The sequence below is a fragment of the Salmo salar genome, chromosome 13 (genome assembly GCF_965601325.2).
Source record: "Salmo salar chromosome 13, fSalSal1, whole genome shotgun sequence".
Taxonomy (NCBI): domain Eukaryota; kingdom Metazoa; phylum Chordata; class Actinopteri; order Salmoniformes; family Salmonidae; genus Salmo; species Salmo salar.
In genome coordinates, this window is record NC_138303.1 from 66,065,247 (window position 1) to 66,090,428 (window position 25,182).

Below are 25,182 nucleotides of genomic sequence, written 5' to 3' on the forward strand. Positions count from 1 at the left end.
CGCCCGGCAAAACTGAGAAAAGGGGGGAGAAGGGCCTTGGTCAGGGAGGTGACCAAGAACCCAATGGTCACTCTGACAGAGCTCCAGAGTTCCTCTGTGGAGATGGGAGAACCTTCCAGAAGGACAACCATCTCTGCAGCACTCCACCAATCAGGCATTTATGGTAGAGTGGCCAGACGGAAGCCACTCCTCATAAAAGGCACATGACAACCCGCTTGGAGTTTGCCAAAAGGCATCTAAAGGACTCAAAACAAGATTCTCTGGTCTAATGAAAACAAGATTGTGCTCTTTGGCCTGAATGCAAGGCGTCACGCCTGGAGGAAACCTGGCATGTTTGTGTCGGGGGGCTAGGGTGATGGTGGCAGCATCATGCTGTGGGGATGTTTTTCAGTGGCAGGGACTGGGAGACTAGTCAGGATCGAGCCAAAGATGAACAGAGCAAAGTACAGAGATATACTTGATGAAAATCTGCTCCAGAGCACTCAGGACCTTAGACTGGGGAGAAGGTTCACCTTCGACCAGGACAATGACCCTAAGCTTACAGCCAAGACAACCCAGTAGTGGCTTCCAGGACAAGTCTCTGAATGTCCTTGAGTGGCCCAGCCAGAGCCCAGTTTTGAACCCGATCGAACATCTCTTGAGAGACCTGAAATTAGCTGTGTAGCGACACTCACCATCCAACCTGACAGAGCTTGAGAGGATCTGCAGAGAATAATGGGAGAAACTCCCAAAATACAGGTGTGCCAAGCTTGTAGCGTTATACCCAAGAAGAGTTCAGGCTGTAATCGCTGCCAAAAGTGCTTCAACAAAGTACTGAGTAAAGGGTCTGAATACTTACGTAAATGTGACATTTCAGTTTTTTTATGAATTTAATCAATTTTAGAATAAGGCTGTAATGTAACAAAATGTGGGACAAGTCAAGGGGTCTGAAGACTTTCCGAAGGCACTGTATATGTCTGTTCTTTGTCATAATCAATAGAGCCGTCGTTGAGGTAACATGTTACTTACTGTAGTTCTCTAACAAATTCTCACTTGAGTGAGTATTCTGTATCCTGGTATAGGCTTTATAGGCATTTTGCTTTTTATAGCCATTTGGTTGCTACTTATTGCAAATGTTCATTGTTTTGACGTTTGACATTTGTCCATTTGCTCCAATTATTTACCTGAAAATTATTTTTTGAATCCATGGTTAAAACCTTAATTTTGCACAATATTTGTATCTCTGGTTGCTCTCTTGTGCTCAAACCCTCCTAAATTAGAATGACGGATCCCGTAATATCTTAACAGCTTGAATTAATTTTTATATTGATATTATGCTAATCATGTTTAAAACTTTTGTAAAGGTTTGGTGTGGTGTGCCTATTAGCCTATTATACTGCAGCCTACTCAACTGACTCCGACAGTTGAGTTTGAAGTGAGAAAGAATGTTTTAGGCCTACTAGAGTCACTACTATAATCAACAATATAATGCTTATCTTTATACAAAATATTCTGATAGAAAATTAACGAATTAACGAACTACCCTGAGTCAAGGCCGAGTATAGCCCACGAACCCGAGGGGGGCGCCAACCCAGACAGGAAGATCACGTCAGTGACTCAACCCACTCAAGTGACACACCCCTCCTAGGGACGGCATGGAAGAGCACCAGTAAGCCAGTGACTCAGCCTCCGTAATAGGGTTAGAGGCAGAGAATCCCAGTGGAGAGAGGGGAACTGGCCAGGCAGAGACAGCAAGGGCGGGTCATCGCTCCAGTGCCTTCCCGTTCACCTTCACACCCCTGGGCCAGACTACACTCAAGCCATAGGACCTACTGAAGAGATGAGTCTTCAATAAAGACTTAAAAGGTCGAGACCGAGTCTGCATTTCTCACATGGATAGGCAGACCATTCCATAAAAATGGAGCTCTATAGGAGAAAGCCCTGCCTCCAGTTTGCTTAGAAATTCTAGGAACAGTAAGGATGCCTGCGTCTTGTGACCTTGGCGTACGTGTAGGTATGTACGGCAGGACCAAATCGTAAAGATAGGTAGGAGCAAGCCCATGTAATGCTTTGTAGGTTAGCAGTAAAACCTTGAAATCAGCCCAAGCCTTAACAGGAAGCCAGTGTAGAGAGGCTAGCACTGGAGTAATATGATCAAATTTTTTGGTTCTAGTCAAGATTCTAGCGGCTGTGTTTAGCACTAACTGAAGTTTATTTGGTGCTTTATCCGGGTAGCCGGAAAGTAGAGCATTGCAGTAGTTTAATCTAGAAGTGACAAAAGCATGGATACATTTTTATGCATAATTTTCGGACAGAAAGTTTTTGATTTTTGCAATGTTAGTAACCCCGAGGTCCTTCACAGTTTCATTTGAGACAACTGTACAACCATCAATATTAATTGTCAGATCCAACAGAAGATCTCTTTGTTTCTTGGGACCTAGAACTAGCATCTCTGTTTTGGCTGAGTGTAAAAGTAAAACATTTGCCGCCATCCACTTCCTTATGTCTGAAACACAGGCTTCCAGGGATGGCAATTTTGGGGCTTCACTATGTTTCATCGAAATGTACAGCTGTCTGGGTCTATAAGTGTTGAACATCCAAAATATTTTCAGAAAATAAAGCTCAAGCATCAAGGAGATAAGATGGTGTGTTACATAAATTGCATAGTTTATTTACAAAAAAGTAAATTTACAACAAAAACACACACAATGCTAATGGACTTAAAATAAAAGTGATTTTAGTGCCCATCAATATCACAAACTTACACTATCATATGTATGCTCATATATATTATGTTAACTAATAGCAAAGAAAAGTTTTAGAATTGACCTAATCAAGACCAAATTAAATCTGTGTGACATGATACCCTTTGGATTTATCATTTTAGAATGTCAGTGTACTAGCTAGTATATAGTGCAGGTTTTTGTCATGACCAGCGGGACTGCCAAAGTGCCAAATTATCCTAGGTAGATTTAAAACAGCATAATTCTGCGGTTCTGGTGAGAACTGGCAAAATGTTTCACAAACTCATCCATGTTGAGGGAGCGTGCCCTCCTTGACTCAACACTGAGAATTCTGAGGCGACTTAACCTGTCATTTGCCATTGTTGTCCTAAGGTGGATTTTAATGAGTTTTAAAGCTGAGAAGCTTTTCTCGCAAGAAGCACTGCTGACTGGTGTAACAACAGAAATCTTATGAAGTCGAAATAGCTCATGGAAGACCTCTTTATAAGGTTCTAGAAACACAACAAAGTCAAGGAGAGTAGACGGTCTGTCCCTTCCACTTCTCTCTCCTATCAAGAAGCCACTTGGTTTGATGAACCTCATGTTTGAAGTCCTCTAAATCTGACTCAAAGGTCTGAGCAAAGGCAAACAGATGCTCCTCATTCAAGAATGTTGTTCTCTTTGGGTTGAGAGACTGGACCCCTTGCATTATCTCGCAATTCTTCTTTGAAAACCGCCTCTGCAGCTCAGCTGTGAGACTGTCAAGCACCTGATAAAAGATAGCTCCTTGGAAGCTCTCACCATCACTTTGGTCACAATTTGTCTGTCCTACAGTGCTCATCATCAATGAGTCTTTTACACACTGTTTGTACACTTATTTTGCAGTGCTCTGAATTCTCTTTCCATAGTTCTCCAAAGTAACCCTCACTTCTGTAGTCCTGTAATGTATCTGTAAGGGCACCTACTAGATCCACAGCCCTTGCTAGGTCAAGAGAGCTTGATTGGAGCATGTCAGAAAGACATTTGGCATCACCAAGCACTTTACAAAAGGTAACCAAAAACCCTATGAAATGTAAATCTATCTGAGAAAGAAGGCCCCTTGCCTCCACTGATTTATCACCACTATTTTCAAGTGCGAAATCCTGTAGCACTCTCAGAACTGCTGGAAGCCTGTCCCTCAGATTACGGCATACCATGTATCTGCATGCCCACCTTACATCCGTAAGTCTCTGTAGTTCCCTGGGCTGCTGCAGTGGATATAGCGTTTTCTGAATTGCAAGCCACATAAGATGAACATATGAGCCAGATACAAAGTTATAAAGCTTCTGCAGGAGAGCAAAAAAGTGAACTGCCTCAGGCACTGATTTTACAGCATCGACAAGAACCAAATTCAAACAATGTGCATTACAGTGCACATAAAATGCAAATCTTGCACTGTTTTTAATCCGTGCAGACACACCAGAATGCTTTCCGCTCGTGACGGTTGCACCGTCATATCCTTGCCCAACAAGATTATTTCTGTAGTTCAGACCATGTTTTTCAATGCAATCAGTTATCATTTTTGTGAGACCTGCTGCAGCTAAGCTTTCAGCTGACTGATAGCGTAAAAAGCTTTTGTGGATGGCCCCGTTGTAATAGTACCTCACAACTAAAGACATTTGTTATTTTTTCTTTAAATCTTTAGTTTCACCTGCAATTATACTAAAAATGTAACTTTCTTTTACTTCTCTTATTATTTCACTTTGTACCATCTCAGCTCAGCCCTCAAGAACTTTGTTCTAGATTTGGTGTCTTGTGTACTTAGCATTGCCACATGCATTCATAATTTTCTCTATGAGATGGTCATGCTTTGCTATTTCTTCTAAGATTGTCAAAAAATGACCCTTGTTGTGAGAGTCATCAGACTCTCGATAACTTCTCTGCGCTATATTTTGAGTGGCAGTTAATAGGAGAACATCTGCAATTGTTTTAATGGAAGTACAGTTTTCCTCCACTTTCTTTTTCCAGTCCTCATTTATGACATCTAACATTGATGAGTTGCTGCAATAGCCCTTTTATGCTGATTCCAAGTATACATAGCATTGATATTTTTTTATTCATTTTTTTATTTAACCTTCATTTAACCAGGTAGGCTAGTTGAGAACAAGTTCTGGCCAAGATAAAGCATAGCAATTCGACACATACAACAACACAGAGTTACACATGGAATAAATAAAACATACAGTCAATAATACAGTAGAACAAAAGAAAACAAAAAGTCTATATACAGTGAGTGCAAATGAGGTAAGTTAAAGGCAATAAATAGGCCATGGTGGAGATGTAACTACAATATAGAAATTAAACACTGGAATGGTAGATGTGCAGAAGATGAATGTGCAAGTAGAGATACTGGGGTGCAAAGGAGCAAGATAAATAAATAAATACAGTATGGGGATGAGGTAGGTAGATAGATGGGTTGTTTACAGATGGGCTATGTACAGGTGCAGTGATCTGTGAGCTGGTGCTTAACTTCTCTAGGGCCAGTGGGACGATTTCGTCCCACCTACGTAACAGCCAGTGAAATCCCGTGGCGCGTTATTCAAATACCTTAGAAATGCTATTACTTCAATTTCTCAAACATATGACTATTTTACACCATTTTAAAGACAAGACTCTTGTTAATCTAACCACACTGTCCGATTTCAAAAAGGCTTTACAACGAAAGCAAAACATTAGATTATGTCAGCAGAGTACCCAGCCAGAAATAATCAGACACCATTTTTCAAGCTAGCATATAATGTCACAAAAACCCAGAAGACAGCTAAATGCAGCACTAACCTTTGATGATCTTCATCAGATGACAACCCTAGGACATTATGTTATACAATACATGCATGTTTTGTTCAATCAAGTTCATATTTATATCAAAAACCAGCTTTTTACATTAGCATGTGACGTTCAGAACTAGCATACCCCCCGCAAACTTCCGGTGAATGCACAAAAAATGTACTAAATTACTCACGATAAACGTTCACAAAAAGCATAACAATTATTTTAAGAATTATAGATACAGAACTCCTCTATGCACTCGATATGTCCGATTTTAAAATAGCTTTTCGGTGAAAGCACATTTTGCAATATTCTAAGTAGATAGCCCGGCATCACAGGGCTAGCAATTTAGACACCCAGCAAGTTTAGCACTCACCAAAGTCAGATTTACTATAAGAAAAATGTTATTACCTTTGCTGTTCTTCGTCAGAATGCACTCCCAGGACTTCTACTTCAATAACAAATGTTGGTTTGGTCCCAAATAATCCATTGTTATATCCAAATAGCGGCGTTTTGTTCGTGCGTTTAAGACACTATCCGAAAGGGTAAATAAGGGTGACGAGCATGGCGCATTTCGTGACAAAAAAATTCTAAATATTCCATTACCGTACTTCGAAGCATGTCAACTGCTGTTTAAAATCAATTTTTATGCCATTTTTCTCGTAAAAAAGCGATAATATTCCGACCGGGAATCTGCGTTTAGGTAAAAAGACGAAAGAAAATAAAGCACGGGGTCGACTCGTGCACACGCCTAAGCCCATTGTCCTCTGATCGGCCACTTGCCAAAAGCGATAATGTGTTTCAGTCTGGGGCTGCCTCGATATCATTCAGCTTTTTCCCGGGCTCTGAGAGCCTATGGGAGCCGTAGGAAGTGTCACGTTACAGCAAAGATCCTCAGTCTTCAATAAACAGAGACAAGAAGAACAAGATCTTGTCAGAGAGGGCACTTCTTGTAAGGAATCTTCTCAGGTTTTTGCCTGCCATATGAGTTCTGCTATACTCACAGACACCATTCAAACAGTTTTAGAAACTTTAGGGAGTTTTCTATACAAAGCCAATAATTATATGCATAATCTAGTTACTGGGCAGGAGTAGTAACCAGATTAAATCGGGTACGTTTTTTATCCGGCCGTGTCAATACTGCCCCCTACCCCCAACAGGTTAAAGCTAGTGAGGGAGATATGAGTCTCCAGCTTCAGAGATTTTTGCAGTTCGTTCCAGTCATTGGCAACTGAGAACTGGAAGGAAAGTCGACCAAATGAGGAATTGGCTTTGGGGGTGACCAGAGAGATATACCTGCTGGAGCGCGTGCTATGAGTGGGTGCTGCTATGGTGACCAGTGAGCTGAGATAAGGCAGGGCTTTACCTAGCAGAGACTTGTAGATAACCTGTAGCCAGTGGGTTTGGCGATGAGTATGAAGCGAGGGCCAACCAACGAGCGCGTACAGGTCGGAATGGTGGGTAATGTATGGGGCTTTGGTGACAAAACGGATGGCACTGTGATAGACTGCATCCAGTTTGTTGAGTAGAGTGTTGGAGGCTATTTTACAGATGACATCACCGAAGTCGAGGATCAGTAGGATGGTCAGTTTTACGAGGGTATGTTTGGCAGCATGAGTGAAGGATGCTTTGTTGCGATATAGGAAGCTGATACTAGATTTGATTTTGGATTGGAGATGCTTAATGTGAGTCTGGAAGGAGAGTTTACAGTCTAACCAGACACCCAGGTATTTGTAGTTGTCCACATATTCTAAGTCAGAGCCGTCCAGAGTAGTGATGCTGGACAGGTGAGCAGGTGCGGGCAGTGATCGATTGAATAGCATGCATTTAGTTTTACTTGCCGTTAAGAGCAGTTGGAGGCCATGGAAAGAGAGTTGTATGGCATTGAAGCTCGTCTGGAGGTTAGTTAACACAGTGTCCAAAGAGGGGCCAGAAGTATACAGAATGGTGTCATCTGCGTAGAGGTGGATCAGAGAATCACCAGCAGCAAGAGCAACATCATTGATGTATACAGAGAAGAGAGTCGGCCCGAGAATTGAACCCTGTGGCACACCCATAGAGGCAGCCAGAGGTCCGGACAACAGGCCCTCTGATTTGACACACTGAACTCTATCAGAGAAGTAGTTGGTAAACCAGGCGAGGCAATCATTTGAGAAACCAAGGCTGTCAAGTCTGCCAATAAGAATGTGGTGATTGACAGAGTCGAAAGCCTTGGCCAGGTCAATGAATACGGCTGCACAGTAATGTCTCTTATCGATGGCGGTTATGATGTCATTTAGGACCTTGAGCATGGCTGAGGTGCACCCATGACCAACTCTGAAACCAGATTGCATAGCGGAGAAGGTACGGTGGGATTCGAAATGGTCGGTAATCTGTTTGTTAACTTGGCTTTCGAAGACCTTAGAAAGACAGGATAGGATAGATATAGGTCTGTAGCAGTTTGGGTCTAGAGTGTCACCCACTTTGAAGAGGGGGATGACCGCGGCAGCTTTCCAATCTTTGGGAATTTCAGATGATATTAAAGAGAGTTTGAACAGGCTAGTAATAGGGGTTGCAACAATTTCGGCAGATAATTTTAGAAAGAGAGGGTCCAGATTGTCTAGCCCAGCTGATTTGTATGGGTACAGATTTTGCAGCTCTTTCAGAACATCAGCTATCTGGATTTGGGTGAAGGAGAAGTGGTGGGGGCTTTGGCGGGTTGCTGTGGAGGGTGCCGGGCAGTTGACCGGGGTAGGGGTAGCCAGGTGGAAAGCATGGCCAGCCATAGAGAAATGTTTATTGAAATTCTCAATTATAGTGGATTTATCAGTGGTAACAGTGTTTCCTAGCCTCAGAGCAGTGGGCAGCTGGGAGGAGGTGCTCTTACTCTCCATGGACTTTACAGTGTCCCAGAACTTTTTTCAGTTAGTACTACAGGATGCAAATTTCTGTTTGAAAAAGCTAGCCTTAGCTTTTCTAACTGCCAGTGTATATTTGTTCCTAACTTCCCTGAAAAGTTGCATATCACGGGGGCTATTCGATGCTAATGCAGAACGTCACAGGATGTTTTTGTGCTGGTCAAGGGCAGACAGGTCTGGAGTGAACCAAGGACTATATCGATTTCTAGTTCTACATTTTTTGAGTGGGGCATGCTTACTTAAGATGATGAGGAAGGCACTTTTAAAGAATAGCCAGGCGTAATCTACTGACGGGATGAGGTCAATGTCATTTCAGGATACGCCGGCCAGGTCGATTAGAAAGGCCTGCTCGCAGAAGTGTTTTAGGGAGTGTTTGACAGTGATGAGGGGTGGTCGTTTGGTCGCAGACCCATTACGGATGCAGGCAATGAGGCAGTGATCGCTGAGATCTTGATTGAAAACAGCAGAGGTGTATTTGGAGGGCGAGTTAGTTAGGATGACATCTATGAGGGTGCCCGTGTTTACGGATTTGGGGTTGTACCTGGGAGGTTCATTGATCATTTATGTGAGATTGAGGGCATCAAGCTTAGATTGTAGGATGGCCTGGGTGTTAACCATGTCCCATGCTCTGACTTCGAATGGAGCTTAAACCCAGAATATTTAGACAGTGCCTTTTTCCAGTTACGAAAACCTGACTGTGATGTGAAGACAGATTCGGGTGTAGTGGGCAGAGAAAAATGTCTAAAGGCGAAACATTAAGTAGAGTCTTGACTTTCAGAATATTCAAGCCATGAATTATCCTTATACCAGGAGCTGTTGAAAGCCCTTTTCCTAGTACCATGCTGAGTTCTGGGAAATGATTTCAAACACTGCTGTACAGGACCCTCTTCTCTGGATCTTGAAATGTCTAAAATACATGTTAAATAATGTGTCATATCTCTATGGAAATGTAGAATTAAGGGATCCCCAAGATTAGATACTAACAGCTGCTAACTAAAATGTGTAGTTTAAAGTATAGGCCTGGCCTACCATTGGGTCCTTTTGGAACAGAAGTCTGATATCTCTTCCTTTCTTTTCATGTTTAATTGACCCTATACAAAAATAAGACAGTCTATGGTTAAGCATCCAATTACCCACATTTTAGTCCAATCTCAATCTTAATTACAAATATCCATTATCATAACTGTACCTTTAAATCAACTACCAGCCTAAGTTACTAGTTAGATCATTGCTAGCCCTACTCTGCAGTAAGTAACTTAGCTAGCTATAAATTCTTACACCTTTACGATAGCAATCAGGCTATCTGCAAATTGTGGTAATCTTTTGAGTAACGTTAACAGATTGATAATAACAATTGTTCGTTTTGAGTTCAAGTACGAAAATCTGAGTTAATGGATTTCAAATTGCTGAATGTTAACTTGCTGAACACTGACAGCTGTAGCCTACTAGTTGCTAAACATTCGTATATGGCAACTTACGACACTGCACTGTATATGCGTGTATTAGGCTGAATTGGGAACCGATCTCTCTTATCTGATTAACTGTCTGTTAATGGAGCCAAAGGTCTAACGTTAACTTACACAGTGACTCAACTTTCATAAAAGTTGTTCAGGTAACCTAAACCCGATGCTAAACCTTAAAACTAACTTCAAATATGATGCTTTCGCCAATCGTGAAAAGAGCTCATGGAGCTGTGGAAAGATTCTCTCTTCTTCTTCTGTATGTTCTTCTTATTCTTCTTCTTATGAATCTCGCAACCAACATTAATATTCTCTCGTCCTCATCCCCGATTTGAAAAATGCGCCGCCGAATGTCAAAATAATTGCTTCTTTCAACAAGAGGTGAAATGAGATGTGAATCAGCATCAAACTACCAGTAACGAATTCAATTTTGGGGTGTCACCTGGGGTGGCCAATCAGATGTCAGGGGTGTCCAGTGCCACCCCGGACACCCCTCTGGCTCCGCCCCTGTTTTGTATGCCTATGTCTCTATAGCAGCCACATCTGGCAAGGATACATAAATTAATTGCAGCATGGCGCTGGCATCGCTCTCTCTCTTTATTTGGGGCTAAGCCTAAGTTTCTCTTCCTTATATATATATATATATATATATTTTTTATTTTTATATTAACATCATACAGTGGACACCTACGCATATAGGCCTATGCAAGCAATGCCCTAATGCATTTAGTGTTCAAATCTCCAACAGCTGAACTGTGAGGAAAATTATTGTTTTAGGAAAGTAAAAGGAGGCGAAGGGTGGAGAACGTCCTCACCGAAAACATGACAGAGATTGCACCAGATATATCGCTTCAAAGAACTTGCGACTCCACCTGAGTTCTACTGCTTCAGGTGCCACCACTTTGGTCTCCATTGTGTGGTGATGGAGGGCTGTGTTTCTACTCACTCTGGGGGGCATGTGGTCTGTGGGCATTTTTAGGCCGATTTGGGTATGTCACGGCTGTTCGAAGGAGCGGACCAAAATGCAGCGTGTTCGTATTTCCACATATTTATTAGACGTTAAACTGAATGCAATACACTTAAATACTTGAATAAACAAAAACAACAAACCGTGACGCAGAGAGGAAAACACACTACTCAAAAGATAATAACCCACAAACAACAATGAGAAAAACCCCTACTTAAATATGATCTCTAATCAGAGGCAATGAGGATCAGCTGCCTCCAATTAGAGATCAATCCCAACATAGAAATAGACAAACTAGAACCTAAACATAGAAATAGAAAACATAGAACAACCCAAAACACCCCTGTCACGCCCTCCCCTACTGTACTATAGAAAATGACATCTTACTAGGGTCAGGACGTGACAGGGTAGCACATGCCGTCACTTTGGTCATGATGGAATCAGTCTTCATTCCTTTTTTAAATCAGGCTGTCATTGTTATTTTTATTTTATTATGTTTGTTTTATCAATGTTATATTAGTATATTATTATGTCGCCTATATTTTGCATGTGTTTTAACTGTGTTGTCTTTGTATGATTAATTGAATTAAATTGTATTTTAATACAAGCCTTGGCTGTCATCTTTCAGTGCCCTGACCCATTCCCTTAGCACATTGCCACATGTAGCTCCTCTGTAGGGTGCTAGCCACAGCCTCTTCTGCTGCAGCACCCACCACAAAATAAAATGAAATGAGAGCGAGAGAGCACCCGTACTTTCAGCGGCTATGGCTCCTGGGCAGGTCTATCTCACTGTCTATGCTATTGGATAGAGAACAATCACCACAGCTGTTCACCCCATGTTAGTGGGCAAATGTACATTGTCAAATCAAAACCCAACCTTCATTTACCCATTTTTCCAAACTCCGTTTTAGAAGAGACTGACTTTATGACCAAAATTATCCTATTTACACTATTTACACTTTTGACACTAGAATAACTGTTTGTAACTCATATCGATGCCACGTGGTTTTCAACGGGATTTTTTGCACTTTAAAAGGCAGTCTCTCTTTAAGAACATCTCATTCATTCTCTTTCATAGACTTGATGGCCAAAGCTAACACAAGCCCAAAGAAGAAGGTGCAAGCCTAGCTGAACAACAATGGTCAGCTATCAGCTATTCCAGTGGCTGGATCAATCAGCGTGCACATCTGAATCACATTCAGTGGGCACAAAATGGGAGAAAACTAGTTTGTCCTGCTACAAGAGTGCATATTTTTGTGTTTTCAGTTTCAAAACTATTTTCCTCTGAACATAACCCTGGTGTATTATCTATTGTCTTCATTCTGTCAATCATATTGTCTTTTGTACAATCAGCTGCTAACGCCTTGATCACACCGAAAGCGTCATAGCATTTTGGTACACCAGAAGTACATTAATTTACAATGGAACTATACATTGGCCTTGCAGCATTGCGTTGCAGAGGCAGTTGCTGTGCATACATTGGATTTATTGATCGTATGCATCAAACTTTATGCATAGACAGCTTGACATAAATGGTAGCAGAAGGTTAATGTTGAACTTTTGTTGCACACATATCCAGATTATGCTGCATACCATTTTGCGCAAACATGCTATTGGTGTGATCGAGGTGTAAGTCTGGAAGCGTGAGCAGCCCCAGCCAAACCCAACCACGGCAGTCCTCTTTCCGCCCAGCTCTGTGACCCCAAACACAAGGACAGTGTAAGGACCGTCGTCAGGAATGGACAAAAATGCGGCGGAGTTAGTGTTCAACATGATTTAATAAACGGAACACTATGCAATTTACAAAAACAAGAAAAACTGACAGCCACCACAGTCCTGTCAGGTGCAACCACTGTGACAAGAACAATTACCCACGAAACACAAAGGAAACGTAGGCAACTTATGTGTGACTCCCAATCAGCCACAACCCTCTACAGCTGTGCCTGATTGGAAGTCACACGGCCAAAATCAACGAAACAATCAAAACACCCACTCTTTTCTGCCACGTCCTGACCCAACTACACCCTCTACTGGTCAGGACAGCCTGCTCCAGGAGTTTCGCAAGCTCTGTGCCATGGTGGCAGACAAGAATAGCTACAACATCAAGACGCAGATCAGCCATGACTTCCTGAAGAAAAACACACCTCTGGGTTAGGTGTGTATTTTGGGGGGTATTATTATTATTTTAATAGATTGTAGCTTCCATCAATGTAATTGTCTGCATAATTTCCAATCCATCGTACATTTTTTTGTATATATATACACTACTGGTCAAAAGTTTTAGAACACCTACTCATTAAAGGTTTTTTCTTTATTTTTACTATTTTCTAATGAAAACTATTAAATAACACATATGGAATCATGTAGGAACCCAAAAAGTGTTAAACAAATAAAAATATATTTTATATTTGAGATTCTTCAAATAACCACCATTTTCCTTGATGACAGCTCTCTTGGCATTCTCTTAACCAGCTACACTTCAAATACTTTTCCAACAGTCTTGAAGGAGTTCCCACATATGCTGAGCACTTGCTGGCTGCTTTTCCTTCACTCTGCGGTCCACCTCATCCCAAACCATCTCAATTGGGTTGAGGTTGAGGGATTATGGAGGCCAGGTCATCTGATACAGCACTCTATCACTCTCCTTCTTGGTAAAATAGCCCTTATACAGCCTGGAGGTGTGTTTGGTCATTGTCCTGTTGAAAAACAAATGATAGGCCATCCCATGTGGTTTGGGCTTAGTGGGACTATCGCTGCAGAATACTGTGGTAGCATTGCTGGTTAAGTGTGCCTTGAATTCTAAATAAATCACAGATAGTGTCACCAGCAAAGCACCCCCACACCATAACAGCTCCTCCTCCATGCTTTACAGTGGGAAATACACATAAGGAAATCATCCGTTCACCCGCTCCGCATCTCACAAACACACAGTGGTTGGAACCAAAAATCTCCAATTTGAACTCTAGACCAGGACAAATTTCAACCGGTCTAATATCCATTGTTCATGGTCCTTGGCCCAAGCAAGTCTCTTCTTCTTATTGGTGTCCTTTAGTACTGGTTTCTTTGCAGCAATTTGATCAAGAATGCCTGATTCACACAGTCTCCTCTGAAAAGTTGATGTTGAGATGTGTCTGTTACTCTGTGAAGCATTTATTTGGGCTGCAATTTCTTTGTAATTTTTTGGTTACTACATGATTCCATATGTGTTGTTTCACACTGAACGCTACCCCAGAAATCCCTCCCTTCAATGGTGCCCTGTACCTAAGCGCAAAGCAAGATACTGGTCTTTCCCCGAGTTGCGTCGCACGGAGCTCCTGCTCCCTCGGATCTGAAGAAACACAAACAAACATCACAAGTCCACTTCGGGTTACCTTCACCGACTCAACAGCCTCCACCATCTTTTCCACCCAACCTAAAACAACCCATGGATCAGCCAAAAGGCCTTGATCCACCCTCTTCAAAAATCTCATTCCCACTGGACCAAACGTATCTTTATCATAACCATGTCCATCAATGCATGGTGTTGGTGAGCTCCTCACAACACCTTCTACCCCATCCATTTCACCTCCAGAACTCAAACTGTCGTCCGGCTCACTCCGTTTGAACTTGAAACCAATCTTCCTCGACATACCCTCTCCCTTGTTATTGCTAGCTTCAACTGATTTAAACCCATCCTCTGCCTCCCTCAGTTTATGTTGTTGTTGATTTATTAGGATCCCCATTAGCCAACGCCAATGACGACAGCTAGTCTTACTGTTTGACACACAACGAAAAATACATTACAGACAAAAAACTTTACCATTTACATACAATTAAAAACATGAACATGTATTGTGTGTGCATCTATCAGTTACACATACTGTACATGTCAGTACATACTGTACACACAAGTACAGTAGGTCACATGGGGGAGAGGCATTGTGCCGTGAGGTGTTGCTTTATTTGTTTTTTGAAACCAGGTTTGCCATTCACTTGCGCTATATAAGATGGAAGGAAGTTCTATGCACTTACAGCTCTGTATAATACTGTACGTTTTCTCAAATATGTTCTGGACCTGGGGAATGTGAAAAGACCCCTGGTGGCATGTCTGATGGGGTAAGTGTGTATGTCAGTGCTGTGTGTAAGTTGACTATGCAAACAATTTGGAATTTCCAACACATTACGCTTCGACCACAACGACAGTGTCATGCATTTTGGTACACCAGCATTACATTAATTTCCAATGAAACGCTGCATTTACCTTGCAGCATTGCGTTGCAGAGGCAGTTGCACTGCGTTCGGTGTGAAATTAAATGGTAGCAGAAGGTGAGCGTTGAACATTTCTTCTACGAGGTTTAACGGTGGTTGATATCCAATTTGGCGGTTGATATCCAATTTTTTTACTAAATAAATACCCTACCATCTAACACTATACTCACTCATTTCTAAATTATATAAAATAAAATTGACACCCTCCTACTCCACTAATTAAATGTATTTATTCCTACCTCATGCCATCACCCTGAAAGAACGGGACATGCTGTCAAGTCTCGCACACCCAAATAAATACCTCTCTGTAGCTGCCACCACAACCTCATCCCTGCAGTACAATTAATAACCATTGCTATAAATGCTAAAAATCCAATCTTACTGAAACGTATTTCACTAGTCCAGATAGCTAATGGACTAACTAATACCTGTTTTTGGTTTAGCTAGCTAACGTTAGTTAGCTGTTTAGCGAACCAGCTAACGTTAGCCAAAATCTTACCCGTGAGAGTATCTTCTCATTTATGTAATGCATTTATTAGCAAATGTTAACTAATTACAGCCATAACTAGCTATATGGTCGGAAAAACATCAACACAGGTCATTTTGAGTTAGCTAACGTTATCTACTGTATTGTATTTTTAAATTGGAACTGACAGCGTTTAAACTACTTTACAGATATGAAACAGACAATCCCAATTTATGCTACAAAATTCTACTTTATAAGAGACTTTAAAAAAATATGTTATTTCACTCAACATTCCTTGACGTACACTAAGGCATTGATGGCAGAATAGATGGATGCATGATTAATAACTTAATTAACCAATATATGTATTGGTAGTCTGAAAATATTGCTATCAGGTGGTAACGTTAAATCACAGCTGCCCTGGCACGTTATTTGCTGCCTCCAACTCCATTTGTGATGCACGTTCAGTTTCAATTTAGGATAAAAACGGACGAACGTAACACAGGCTGGGAATGACAATACAATGAAACTAGCAAGAGCAATGACCACAAGTCAGTCACAACGTGGCTAATAGGCTAGTGTATATATTTAGCAAGCTGAAAACGCTGAGCCTAGCACGTTAACTAGCTGATTGGAGGATGTCATGTCATTGGAGGGGTGGGTGGGTGACTGACTTTTTCCCCTCGTATCGTTTTTCGGTGGCTATACACAGCTAGCATATTTCTTGCGTTTGCAAATTCACTTCGGCTACTTCGGTGTGTCAGAGCGTAGAATAACTAATGAATTTACAAAAGAGCGACACAGGCTGAGTATGACCAGTGTCAGTAAACATATAATGTTAGGCAAAAAAATAGTTGTTTTGTTACAAACGTCTAGATAACATGTAAACAGCCTTACCAACCAGCTCTGCTAGGGCGAGTAAATGGTCAAGAGTGAGGTGTATTCTTATTTGTCTGGGAGTAGCTAACGTAGCTAAGCTGTAGCTAAGAAGTAGCTAAGCTGCAAAAGGATGAGTAGGCTACAAATCAAATAAAATTGTATTAGTCACATTCGCCGAATACAACAGTAAAATGCTTACTTACAAGCCCCTAACCAACAGTGCAGTTTCAAAAAATATGGATAAAAGTAACTAGCAGTAAAAAAAAATATATATATATATATATATTGCTAAAACAGGAAATCACCCTCTGTAGTGCCTTGCGGTCGGAGGCCGAGCAGTTGCCATACCAGGCAGTGATGCAACCAGTCAGGATGCTCTCAATGGTGCAGCTGTAGAACCATTTGAGGATCTGAGGACCCATGACAAATCTTTTCAGTCACCCGAGGGGGAGTAGGTTTTGTTGCTCCCGCTTCACGACTGTCATGTTAGTTTGTTGGTGACGTGTACACCAAGGAACTTGAAGCTCTCAGCCTGCTCCACTGCAGCCCCGTCTATGAGAATGGGGGCGTGCTCGGTCCTCTTTTTCCTGTAGTCCACAATCATCTCCTTTGTCTTGATCATGTTGAGGGAGAGGTTGTTGTCCTGGCACCACACGGCCAGGTCTCTGACCTCCTCCCTATAGGCTGTCTCATTATTGTCAGTGATCAGGCCAATTTAATGATGGTGTTGGAGTCGTGCCTGGCTGTGCAGTCATGAGTGAACAGGGTGTACAGGAAGGGGCTGAGCACGCACACCTGAGGGGCCCCTGTGTTGAGGATCAGTGTGCCGGATGTGTTGTTACCTACCCTTACCACCTGGGAGTGGCACTTCAGGAAGTCCAGGATCCAGTTGCAGCGGTAGGTGTTTTGTCCCAGGGTCCTTTGCTTATTCATGAGCTTTGAGGGAACTATGTTGTTGAACGCTGAGTGTCGTGGAAAATTGTCTTAAGAACATAATACTCTTACAAGAACTTGTGAATTCAATATAGACTTTAATACAGAGTAGCAAAGCCGAGCCCTTCCATAGAAGGACCCTACCACACACGCAACAGGGCCGAGCCCCTCCATGAAAAAGACTAAATTCTCATATTACAGAGTCCTTTTTTTATATGATTCTGTCTTTGCATAACGTATAGAGTCCCCTCCCTCTATATGAAAATAGCTTCCCTTGACCGTTCTTTACCATTATCTCTCCATATCCGTTGTTGCTTGTTAACGCCCACATCCGACAGCTGTATAGATTATAATGCTAGCAGGGCCTCCTCATGTGGTTTCTCTGTACTTCTTTGTCTGGCTATCGTGAGTATTTGGGGCAGTTTCTGCATAACTCAAGTCTGGTTGTGAGGTCGCTATGCCTCCCACCGTGGCCTGTTGCTCTATCAGAACCAGATGTCTTCTTCTCTTCCTATAGCCAAAATATTTATGTTCTTTCCCCCTCAGCACATCTTCTTATCTCCCACATAAATCCCTCCTCTGGGACTAATTAGTCCCACACTAAAATAATATCTAATTACAAGCAACAAGGATGGAAGCAGAATGATACACACATTAGAACGACATGTGAAATAAGATATAGACATAAACTGGACCAAACATCTCCAATCCAATAACATAGACAAGAGTAAAAAACCCAGTCAACCTTAGAAATGAAAATTAAAACACACATAATAAACCAATATATTATGATGAAGCAATGAGCATGTAGTACATAGCCTTGCCTGAGGTTATCTCAGTTATTTAAAACATAAAGAAAATAAGAAAACCCTTATAAAGTCATTCTAAATACGACACTTAAACAAGATCTTTCGTTGCAGACACCTCTGTAACAACAGTGAAATCACAAATGAAAACACCTGCTAAAGGACTAAGGACATGGTTCATGGACACTTGTAACTGGAATTTGCCCATTTTATCCACAAGTTTAGTATACAAAATTCAGAAGTTCTAACTTAATTTATCCCTTGTCAAAGGTAGAAAGGAAATAGACAATACACTCCATAGTAAATGATTACCAGGTTATACATATTGCATCAGTCCAGTTTTCAATCAAGCACATAATAATCAGGAGCTTTACTAAAACAGGAAACCCTTGTACACCATAATCATTGCAATCATGTCCTCCTCCTTTAATATTGCAAGAGATAGTGTTACTTGAGTTATATTACCACATGTACCTTTGTGATCCATAATCATTCCTTTATCATCAATTTTATTAACTCCTGCAGTTTCTAACACCCAATAGTTTAACAATTAACTGTAGTGTTTCTCACATCTATCCCATTATCTCCATAGCTGTAGAAACATTAATATCTACTTTTTACAATAGTAAACCTATCATTATGAGGACCATTTAATTCAGTTCATAAGTCATGTGTTGCACATTCATGTTCTCCCAACATATTTTTGTTTATTTCACTTCTACCTTTAGTGCTACCTAATGCCAAGCTGCATTCTATGTTACACAAAGGTATGTATTATTTTCTCTGAATACATTGAACATTTTCCACCTAACACATTCTTCAAAAGATGCAAGTTCAGGTACTATTAAAAGATCAGACAAAAGTGATTTGTTACACAAATTGCAATTGTCCATCCTACGTTTTGCTGTAGTGTACTAATCTCTAGTGGGAGGTGATTTTACAATTTCTTCTAGGTTTGTCGCTGTTGCTGTCAAGGCCATTCTGCCGTTCTTCATCTGTCCTGGTTCACTGTCTGTTAGGAAAACCATGTGAGGACAGAAAGTCTCCTTTCCATTCTCCTGTCGTTGTTTCTCCGTCCCCTTGGACAGCACCTCTGTCAAGGGTATCTGTCAGCGTAGGTATGTCATCAGGAGCAACAGGCATGTCACTCCTCCCCATCCCTGGACTCTCTGGATATTCAGGAGAGAGTGTCTGTTTGCTGTTGGAAGTTGCTCCTCGATCCACCTCCTCTTCGGCTCCTGCCTGGCTCCTGCCTGGCTCCTTGATTTCCTCTGCTCCTTCATGGCCTGGTGGTTGTCCCCTCCTTTCCGACGGGACTTTGGTACAGTGGTTTAGATGGTACCACGTGTTGCTTCCTTTCACCTGGACAGCAGTTAACATTGTTCGAGCCACCTTGTAGGGACCTCCCTCCTTGGCTCATTCCTTTCTTCCGGAACACTCAGACCTGGTCTCTTGGATCACCGGACGTGGAACCTCTGGTCCTGGTTCAGGTTTCTGCCTTCTTTCTGTGAGGCATTCAAACTTAGAGACTTATGGCCTCTGTTTTATGATTACACCATACATCCACTTATTTCCATCACTCATCACACACCAACTAACATTCCAGCTGAAGCTGGTGACCCCTCTCCTTCTGGTTCCTAAGCATAAGACTTGGAAAGTGAAAAACAAAAACACAACAGAATTGACAATGTGATATGTTATGCACAAATATATTCATGAAAACCGAAATCTGAGACCATGACAATTCCCACTCTCTCTTCACCTGACTCTATGCCTCCAGGATACTTTTCTGCTGGAATCCACAAAAATAAAAGCACTACAAAGCTTCCTCATGCTTTCACCCAGTCTTCCCCTTTCGGCCCCAGGTTCAGAGAGGTGTTCCCAAATCATGTCATTTTCACTTTGTTTCCCATCTGCATATCCCTAATCAAAATTATATCTTATCTTCTCAATTCAACACTGTATATGCATTCGCACTATTGCCTTCAACATGTTGTTTAGAGCACAATTACCCTAACATCTGTCCTTTTTCATATGATGCATTAACCAATAAAATAAGTAGCTCCCAAACCCACCAACTGTATGTCTACAGTGGAATCTAGTCTCTCTTGTTCTCTCCACGTCCTCTGTCATGGTGTTTTCAAGCTCACCCATTATTCAGCTGGACCTTACTTCTTGTGAGAATTATGCACCCACCGAAGAGAGACATTATGATCTTTACCACTGCAGGTGCTGTAAGAAGTATACCCCCAGCCTGGTGTATCTTGATGTACACTCAATCTCCAGAATTCAACCCATGCCCTTGGTTATTTCTGGCTTCTTGTGTGCTGCTTTTTCTCCTGAGGACATACACACTAACACATGGGTTATTTCCTGACAACAGACTTTCCTCTTATGTCAAAATCACTACTTTGTAATATTTAAATAACAGCCCTATGTAAACATTCTGTCTCAAATACCTGGCCTCCTGCCACAGATATACTTATACATAATGATAGCCAAATGATGGTCCCTACAGCAACTGCTGTTAGAATAACATGTAATCAGTCAAGTGTCTTCTAGTTGGAAGAATATCCAACCTTTTAAAACTCCAAGTCATAACTCTCTTAAACTTTTACCATAGTGTTACCATAATTTCACCACTATCACTTTTACTCTTACCATAATCTAGGTATGTGTAATGTTCAATTTACTCAGAATTGTCCCTATGTTGTGCATCCCTATATTTTACACAACCAGCTGTCCTTTCTCTTCTGTGAGTTATCCTCCTCTAATAATATACATAGTCTCTAGAAATAACACCCCTCTACTACCATAACCTTCATTTATGAGCCCCCTCAGATCACCAATGTAGTCACAGTTCTTCTAACTTCTAACCTATAACACATCATTTCCTACTTCTAATTTCCTTCCACCGTTTGATACATACCAAAACATTCTCAAATCAATTTTAGTCAATTTATATCATTCCCTCCTCAGGAACAATAAACACACTGATGTTCCTTAAAACAAAAAATAAATTGACCAGACAAGAAAAGAGAAAAATAAATTACAATAACTACATATTTGTAATAAGTGACCACTACTCATAATGTAACTAAACCCGGGGAAAACGTCCATCCGTTACGTTCTATGCCCATGTTATGTTGGTCTCCTCCTTCATCCTTGTGTGTTATCGCAAAACAGACTATAAACCTTTTATGCAATTAATTATATCAATACAATTTAACATTACATTTCTAATGACATAATAAAACAAAAGAAACAAAAACCTTTAATCTAATCTTCTGTAAGTTCTGTCAACCTCCCTGTCTCAGGATTTAGTTTCCAGAGCTTCCTTAGGCCTAGTAAATTTAAACAGTTCTATGTCCAAATCATAACTACAACGTTTTATAAATTGTCCAACCCAAATCAGAATTCAGTCCTTAGTGCCTCATCCCCTTAAAAATGTACATTTATACCAAACTTGTAGTACCAGTACTATCTATTCATATTACAGCCCCCTTTTGCCTCTGTTTTTCTGTCATGAGAGGCCTGGTAATGAAAGGTCAGTAACCTATTCCCCTTTAGTCTTTCTTCACATATCATTCCAGCATGTTTATTTCAGAGACAGTTCACAGGTCATCAGACACAGTTGTCCTTCACTCTTCAGCCGGTTAGGGAGGCTTTGAGCTTCACACACACTTGTTGTGGTAAAAATATCTCTACCATGTATTAAAGCATTCTGACATCACCTTCTATTATAACTCCCTTATTCTACTGGTGATCTCTGACGAGTTACAGATAATTTAACAACATAACCCCTCGCAAACTTCAATATCCCAATGTAGCAAATTTTGTATTGAAATAAAAACACAAAATGAAATCATCTTTACTTATATCATAATCCATTTGGAGGAACTGTCATCCCTTGTTAACAGATATTCCCTTCTATATGCAGACTGAACAAAGCACATTTGTATAATCTAGGTATGTTTACCCAAAAACCATAACCCCATGGAACTGATAATTTTCCCTATGAACACATGATTCAACAACAACATGTTAAATCAAAAATACAATTATTTGAGTAACTAGTCAATTTAAGATTACAACTCTTCATCATTTTCATATGGAAATAATAGAATTTCAAAGTAATTGTACACTCTGAATAGAGACTGGTGTTTCTTAGTCATTTTATATTTAAATCCCACCTGTTCCAATAATTTCTAGTGAAGTTGATCAGTCTTCACAGGAAATTCTTAGGATTCATGGCATTTGACACCATTAAATTGTTCCTCTCCCTTCTCTGTCCCTGTCCTTCAGAAACCATTTGGACACATTTCAAAACATTTCCATCTTCCTGTATACCCAGCTTAAATCTGAATTGAAAAAGGTCCATCCAAATTAAATCCCAGAGGCCTTTCCAGTAATCTTATCATTTTAACCTGTGTCATTAGTTTAGTATATAGTACAAAACTATTGGTTAACCACTGTAGAACCTTCAAAAAGTTGATGCTGTCTTATCATCTTGTTAGTCAATACGTAATTCAAACAGATTACAATGTCCAGAATACATAACTTTCCTGCTCAAATTTACTAGTGTTATCTAACTATAAAACCAAACAATAGTAATGTTTATTCATACCTTTAAACATCGCACTAGTTGCTTGTTTGCTTCCAACCACAAATTATTTTATTCTTTTTTATTTTTACAATCTCAAGGCTCAATTTATTCATCATATAACCTTGTATTGAAACCTTAGTTTTTCAATTTACTAAAATATCGCATCATTAGAGTTCTATAAAGATATTGTACTATATTACCATTCACATACTGTCAACACTCATTAAACATCATTAGTTTAAGATTAACCTGTAAAGCACCAAATGTAGAAAATACATCAGCCAATTCTTATGTCACTTCAATACATTTGTTTCGAATACCGAAACAAAGACTACGTTTTTCTTGAGTCACATGGTTCTCAAAACCCCAAATATGTTGTAATGAACAGAGTTGAACCAAACTTTCTGAATCATTAGTTCCTACTATTTTTCCCATATGACAGTCAAACACCCAAGCTAACGTTTAACTGTGCTGCTTGCAATAATTCTAATTATGTTTCTTCCCTGACGTTTACTGACACCAGCAATATTCAATCAGACATTTGTAAACTAATCCATTCTTCTGCACTTTGCTATATCCATACTAGTGCTTTTGACATCCCACCAAATTAGCCTGAAAAACATTACCAAGCACCCCATTTTACACTATCCCTTCTCTAAATAAATCCACTAACGCATATTCTTTCCCGGTATGGTGTGTACTTGCTGGTAGGTCAAGAACACAGGAACTGGACTCTTTTATTCTGAACTCCATTTATAGCCTAATCCAGATACTTTTACTCTTAAAACAGCAGACTATCACTAACTGCTTTCCCCCGTATCGCAGTCTCCAAGGACATTTCCGACAAGAGAAAATGAAAACCCCTTCTGGAAAAGAAAGTGTACATTTCGTTAGTATTCACAATGTTACCTCTTAGTCAGCAAGCCAATAGTATTACTTTTATACTGAACATTATAATTATAATTCCTCTATCCTTACTCCAATCATTAAATGTTTGTTTCAATCCATCACCATGTTCATAAACTAACTAAAACATTTTAAAAGTTTTAATTTAAATTTGGCAATCCCAAGGCTGGCGTTTAACCCAATTACTTCTTTAAACCTACAAACATTTCCTCACGCTCTTGATTCCATTCTACAAGTGTTTTAACAGTTTCAGAGAATGACGGTATACAATGTCTAACAATATTGACGTCCCCTCCGCTGAGACAGAATTCCTGAAGCAATCTACACAAACATTTCAACTGTGTAAGAACAAGCTTACCTGTATAAAGTTGGGCGGCCACCCGTTTGTGAGATTGTCCAGAGAAACTGTCACCAGCCAAGAACGACACTGACCGAGGTCCCTTCGATCTCCTGGCAAGCTCGCCATTTATGTCGTGGAAAATTGTCTTAAGAACATAATACTCTTACAAGAACTTGTGAATTCAATATAGACTTTAATACAGAGTAGCAAAGCCGAGCCCTTCCATGGAAGGACCCTACCACACACGCAACAGGGCCGAGCCCCTCCATGAAAAAGACTAAATTCTCATATTACAGAGTCCTTATTTTATATGATTCTGTCTTTGCATAACGTATAGAGTCCCCTCCCTCTATATGAAAATAGCTTCCCTTGACCGTTCTTTACCATTATCTCTCCATATCCGTTGTTGCTTGTTAACGCCCACATCCGACAGCTGTATAGATTATAATGCTAGCAGGGCCTCCTCATGTGGTTTCTCTGTACTTCTTTGTCTGGCTATCTTGAGTATTTGGGGCCCTTTCTGCATAACTCAAGTCTGGTTGTCAGGTCGCTATGCCTCCCACCGTGGCCTGTTGCTCTATCAGAACCGGATGTCTTCTTCTCTTCCTATAGCCAAAATATTTATGTTCTTTCCCCCTCAGCACATCTTCTTATCTCCCACATGAGCTGTAGTCAATTAATAGTATTCTCACATAGGTGTTCCTTTTATCAAGTTGGGAAAGGGTAGTGTGGAGTGCAATAGAGACGGCATCATCTGTGGATCTGTTGGTGCGGTATGCAAATTGGAGTGGATCTAGGGTTTCTGGGATGATGGTGTGTATCTGAGCCATGACCAGCCTTTCAAAGCACTTCATGGCTACAGACGTGAGTGCTACGGGTCAGTCGTCATTTAGGCAGGTTACCTTAGTGTTCTTGGGCACAGGCACTATGGTAGTCTGCTTAAAACATGTTGGTTTTACGGACTCGGACAGGGAGAGGTTGAAAATGTCAGTGAAGACACTTGCTAGTTGGTCAGCGCATGCTCGCAGTACACGTCCTGGTAATCCGTCTGGCCCTGCGGCCTTGTGAATGTTGACCTGTCTAAAGGTCTTACTCACATCGGCTGCAGAGAGCGTGATCACACAGTCTTCCGGTACAGCTGGTGCTCTTATGCATGTTTCAGTG

General features: G+C 40.8%; 1 long non-coding RNA gene across 1 annotated transcript; it reads right to left on the reverse strand.

Moving 5' to 3' along the window:
* Nucleotides 1-17,438: 17,438 nt before the first annotated feature.
* LOC106567558 (uncharacterized) lies at nucleotides 17,439-25,182 on the reverse strand. Its single transcript, XR_001320099.3, has 2 exons — nucleotides 24,037-25,182; nucleotides 17,439-23,638 (listed from the first exon to the last, which is right to left on the reverse strand). It is a non-coding gene; the product is annotated as an uncharacterized LOC106567558 (long non-coding RNA).